The following is a 6,401-nucleotide window of genomic DNA, read 5'->3' as shown; positions in this document are numbered from 1 at the left end:
GTCCTTCCCCCTTCACACTCCTGACCCCTGGCCAACGGCTAGCACTCTTCCCAATAACAGATTGAGGTGTGAGTCCGGAGAGACAAGCAGGGCATATGAAACCTTCCCTTTCCCTCCAGTGTTGGCCACCCTTCGGAAGCACCCGGGATGCTCAGCTCCATGGCAGGGCAGCCCTGTGCAGGATGGGGCAGATCATCTTAAGGGAAGGCTCGCTGTGTCCCAGAGCTAACTGGGGCTGCGTGAGTCTATAATTCTGGGACACAGTATCATGACACGCATTTTCCAACAGCCCTGAATTTTATGGAGAACGTGGCTTCATCAGTAATAAAGGAGACATTTATCGCCTGTCTGTTCTTCCGTGTCATCTCTCAGTTGGCTGCTGTAGAAAACATGTGTATAAGTATTGGGTCCACTTAAGCCCCAATATATATGAAGTACCAAAAAATTCTGTGGCTTAACATTGGTTCAGGGCGACTGTGTAACGGTCCTGACTTTGCTGATGCTAAATAATGGGTATAGGAACTATGGAACCTCCTCAAATATCTTTCATCATAAAACCAGCTTTTCTTATTTTCCTGTTTCTTAGTAATTGCCAAAGACTGTAAAATGATGGCTTCATACAAAACAGGAGCTAAACTTTATGAGCCCTTTGACATTCCCACTGTGCTAAACAAATTACATAATTTCTAATTCTCACAATTCTGCAAAGCATATACGAGCATCCCCATCTCACAGACGACGGAGAAACTCAGAACAAACTGACTCAGGCTCACGTGGCTCAGTGGCAGCGCGTGCATGCAAACACAAGTCAAATCACTACACCCCTTCTTCTATGTACAAAATCACCTCCCACCAAATGACACACAGCGGCTGGGTCAATACTCAGGGAACTCAGTACACTTTTCAGCTTTAAGGTGCTCAAGAGGCCGCTTCTAGCTGCTTTATAAAATCCCGGCTCACTGGTTGCTAACACCGGAATAAAAGACCGATTTTGCCATTGTTTGCACAGCAAGTCTGAAATGTTCACAGCGAGGTGACAGAATAAAACAAAGATATAAGCAGAATAATTTTTCCAGGTAGACAGACATAATGGACATTGTGCTATTCTGAAGCACTAAGCAAAGGAATCAAAGCAAAAAAATAATTGTTAAGCCTTTTACAAACAGGAAAATTAAGACTGTATGAAGGTGCAACAGCGCCTCCTATGGCTAAAAAGACCTTCCAGGTTGCCGGGAAAGATGCAACACAAAAATTGCCTGTTGAATCAGAAACAAGAATCAGATAACTAAAAGCTTATGTAGCACATACTGCAGTTTGCTTCGGGGAAGGGAGGGGTATTCAGTATTTAATCTGACATTGCTAATACTCTTGAATATAAACAAAAGACACAGGCTCATGGAAACTCATCCTAGAAGAGGAAAGAATCCAGTCCAGCCACTTCATTTTACAGGAGGGGAGACTGAGATCTGGGATCTGTCCTTCCGGCAATCAGCAGCAAAGCTCTCTCTCCTAGGCCTCATGTCATGCACTGTAGCAAAAACCAACAGATCTGTACTAGACCTCTATTCATAAAAGTCACGTCTGTATTTTTCCAACAGTAGGTAATCTAAGTATCTTGTAAAATACTTCTCAAAGTGCCAGGAAATCATACAGGTGTATTGAAATACAAAAACATTTATTTGCACATTAAAACAGCATGAGCTTTATTCTATTAAGAAAAGTGACATGTCAAATCAATGTTTTGATATTTTAAAACCTATTAAGCATGCAGAAAAATAAATCAAAATTTCTTTAATCACAAAAGAAAGAAGCTTATTCCCTTAAAATGTTCAATGTGGATTTTTCTACACTTAATAGTTCTGGTTAGATTTCTACGAATTTAAATGTCTGAGTGGATGGTTACACGGCAACATGAATTCTGAGTTGTAACAACACACATTCTGTGTAAATAATCTTCAAGGCCGTCTGCTTAAGGTGATTTAACTAGTCCCTGTCTCACTAGAATGATACAGATTTCATTAAACCTTCATACAGCACACACACACAAAACACTGAATTCTTGTTACTTTAAGCCATATTCATATATTCATATATATGCATATTGAATATGCATCAGAAACAAGCCACCCTCTTTAGTATTCAGAGTTAATCCTTCTAAACTATCTGTCCTTGTGACAGCATATTTTTACTAAGCAGCTCTTGGGTGCTTCGTATACAAGGCGTATACATCTCACAGTCAAACAAGGTAAACGGCATCACTCAAATTTCACAAATGAGGAAATGTACTTAAGCCATGAAAACAACTTACATATTCATCATCAGGAAAGAAAAGAGTAAAGATTTTACTTACAATATTCACTGACAAAACTTTCCTCCATACTAAGACTACATAGAACAAATTCAGTCTTTGTAAATTTTTCTGTCAATAAGCACCACTAGAGAAAAACAAGCAACATCATTAGCAATGGTTGGACTTTCAAAGCCCACTCCTATTTTACACTATAATCATTTTTAATGTTTTGTTTTAGTGTTTATAGGGCACTAAAATAAAAAAAAAATAAACTTTTTAATTCATTGCCTGAGAATGCAACATTTGTGAAAATGTACAATTTCAATTTATGCCACTCTGTCTCACATTCTCACTGGTGTCTCTCCTTTGAAGGCTTCATCAAACTGAGACCACTAAAATCGTTCATTTATGGACTCACAGGAGTTCGGGAAACCACTCAACACGGGGCTGATCAGAGGAGCCATTGAGAAAGCATCCTGTGCAGCCTGGGTTCCAGCCCTGAGTCTGCCAGCGCCAGCTGTGTGAGATTTTGGACAAGCTGCCCCATCTCTCAATCCCTCAGCTGCAAAAAAGGAGACACTGATACCTACCCTTAAACACCTGCTATGAGGTAAAACATGAGGAAAGCATTTTAGCCTTAGGGAGGTGTCCACTCAGAGCAAGCTTGGTCATTATGATGATGAGGATTACTTTTAATAAGTTAAGGCAGACAAAAAATTAGAAATCACCATAAAGGAGAAACATTTTACGTCAATTAGCATTTCCTTTTGAATGGATTGCAGAAAGTTTTATAGAATTTTTTAATAAACCAAATTTTGTCCACTAATTATAGATTTACAGGTTCATGGACATGTCTCCAGAAAAAGAATTAGAGGCCTCTAAACTCTGAATACTAAGAAAGAAAAGTTTAAAAAAAATCACGTGGGAGATTATACCTCACTTGATAGAGTATGTGCTCAGCATGCATGAGACCCTCAGTTCAAACACCAGTAACTCCATTTAAAGAATTTTTTTTCAAGAAATGGAGAATTAAATCAAAAAGATGGAGGAATACAGAATTTTTTTAGAGACTCAACTCAGATTAAAATGGGGGAAAAATATCCATTTCTCATAGGAAATCTTGAGAACTATGTAAACCGGATCTGAGTTGTCTAATCTTTTAACATTATTCATGAATTCATATTACCAAGTCTTAAAACTGCCTGATAACCCACAATGGTGATACTGATCATAACAGCTGCCAACACGGATCGAGCTCCGGCTAGGACTGCTCTGTTCGGCCATCTCTTCCCCTGAGGCCTCACCAGCTCAGAGCACTAAATTTTGTCATTCATGAGCATCTCGTTTAAGTCCTCCCTTTGTGCTCCTCAGTCTCCCCTCACCAGCCCCTCTGAGGGAAGCACTGTTATCATCTTCCCCACCCGCAGGTAAGGCCACTGAGGCACAGAGACTAAACCTGCTCCAGGTAACATCGGCATAAAATGACGTCTATATTTCTGCTGTTTTACTATTGACAAAGGAATCTGAGATATCAATTCAAGGGAGACTGTTAAATAATCAAGTCTGTCAGGTCTTCACCTCAAAGAGCAGATACTATAGATTCCTGATGTAGGATGAGGCTGCCGCCACAAACTGACTCAGCTTGAAATTAATATCCAAGATGAAGCAGCGGATACACGTAAATATTCACGATTGTCAACTCCGCTCACGGGTCTGGGCCCTTCACTGCCTGAACGGGGGTGAATCCCCCACCCCTGTCAGGGATGGAAGCGCGGCTCTTCCCAGTGTCACCCAGGCTTCACGGGCTGTTTCCCCCCACAGGCTCTCCTAAACGATTAAAAATCTCTCAAGATTTTTACACCATGAAAAACTGAAAGACATTTCTGCAGATGGAGCACATTCTCAGGCTTAAAAATTTTTTGCTTACACTCAGCAAGGGGTAAAATAACACATGACTCTGCAAAGTCTCTGAGCCTCACCACTCACAGGAGTAGAATGGCCTCAGCACAAGATGACTCTTCACGGATGAGAACAAAATAAAGCCGCCCCCAACCACAGGCACTCCCAGAGACAGCGCTCAGCACTCTTCTGCACACTCACGTTTGTGCAGCCCTCACCACCATCTATTTCCAGAACACTTCATCACCCCAGAAGAACACCCCTGCCACAAGCAGTCACTCCCCAACCCCTCTCCACCCAGCCCCTTGCAACCATCACCTGCTCTCTGCCTCTGCATGTGCCTATTCTGAGCATTTCAGATCACTCAAGTCAACAATATGTGGCCGTTTGTGTCTGCTTCCTTTCACTTAACGTGCTGTTATCAAGGCTCGTCCATGTTGAAGTGGTATGAGCATTTCTCTCTTTTTTTTTTTGAAAGTGTTAAAGTTTATTAGAAGTTGGTAAGTACTATCAAAAAGAGTAGAGAGGAGCATAAGTGATTGGGTTTCAAAGGGAAAAGGGCGGGTTGAGCAGTCAGGGTGGACTTCCCAGAGCAGGTGGCCTTTTTCATATTCCCCTTTATTTATTTTTTCTTTTTTATTCACTCTTACGTCTGAATAATGTTCCACTTCATGGAGATACTACATTCTGTTCATCCATTCAGCAGCTATGTATGGACGAGGTCCAGAAGAATGAGTGTAAGAGGTGAATTGGCAGGGATGGCATTTAAGCAAAGGGCAAGATGTGCTTTCAAAAAAAAAAGAAAAACCAACAGAGGCACAAGGAAATTCAGCGCGTTTCTGAGAAAGTGCATGCTTGCTTCAGCATGACTGCCGTGCAGGGCTTGGGGGGTGGGGATTGACAGTAGACACAATGAGGGAGTAACCTGAGAATATTCCCCATGCAAGCAGCTCAGCCAATTCTCCTCCTTCATCCTGTATTTTAGAGCCATTTTTGATAGGTTTTCTATTTCAAGTAACAGTACTTAGTTACACATCTGATCATCTGCTTCAGATCACCTTACCTCCAAGTCACAGAAAGTCATTCACTGACTGGAGCAGCTCCAAGACATAACGGTGATGGACCAAGGAGTCCTGAAGCATCTCGGCCTGCAGGCACAAACCCCCACATGTTCCATGGTGATGTCCGGAAAGTAAAATGCATGGAAATATCTCACTGCTTGTGCACGATATCTGCCCCCATATTGCCCCAAAATCATGCTGGCAAAGCACTACTGAGCCCTCTCATTACAAAAAAAAAAAAAAAAATAGAGAGAGAGAGAACAGAAAAGAAAAGAATAAAGCTAAGAAGGCATATTTAGGGTATTCCATTGAAAACAAGCAAGCATCAATGCCAGTATCTCAGCTGGAATTGTCCTGTCTTCAAAAACCACTGCACAGTTACATTGCAAACATGATAGACATATATGAATTCCACGTAGATGATATTACAGTAGGATTTTTCTTCTCAAAATTTCCAGTTGCAACATTAACACAAGAGAGTTTATGTTTCAGCTTTAAAAAAATCAATTACATTCCACTTTCTTAATTTTGAACCTATTATTATTTTATAAAGGGTGCTATGCTGCAAATTATAAATCAACTGTTTGGCTTCTGCCAACAAGAACTTTATGACTTCACTATTTCAGAGCAAGATTTAATGAAGCTTTGAAAAGTGGGGCCTGGGGCGCTCACTAACAGCTCTTTAAATACTGACAAGGATGTGCTATTTAAGTAATGCAAAGGCTCTAACTGTACATTAACTCAGAAACCAAAGAAACTACACCAAAGCCTTACTTTAACATTTTTAAATTTTGCTATTCTTTTGAATATTAAATTTCTTAAAAGATAAGATTTTTTTTTGAGAAAGACAGCAGCTGTATTAAATTTCCTCTCACCAAGAAAGCAATCTTTATCAAGAATAAATACCCCTATGGAAATCCAAAAGATGGGACGTTTCTAGCTAAGTGAACATGCAGATCTCAACACAAGCCTAAATCCTATCAGATCTCACCCGAACTAGCTCAACAAAGTCCTGGACTACCCTGAAACTCAGCTCTTCTGTTCCAAATGTTGGCTGAGCTAAGATCATCACACAAGGCAGGGAAGAAGAGAAAAGTCCACCTGGCTGCATCCGTTTTCTTCCAGCCACAAGGTGCCGTTAGGGGGTCCCC

The sequence above is a fragment of the Camelus dromedarius genome, unplaced genomic scaffold (genome assembly GCF_036321535.1).
Source record: "Camelus dromedarius isolate mCamDro1 unplaced genomic scaffold, mCamDro1.pat HAP1_SCAFFOLD_161, whole genome shotgun sequence".
NCBI classification, from domain to species: Eukaryota; Metazoa; Chordata; class Mammalia; order Artiodactyla; family Camelidae; genus Camelus; species Camelus dromedarius.
This window is presented reverse-complemented; position numbering follows the sequence as displayed.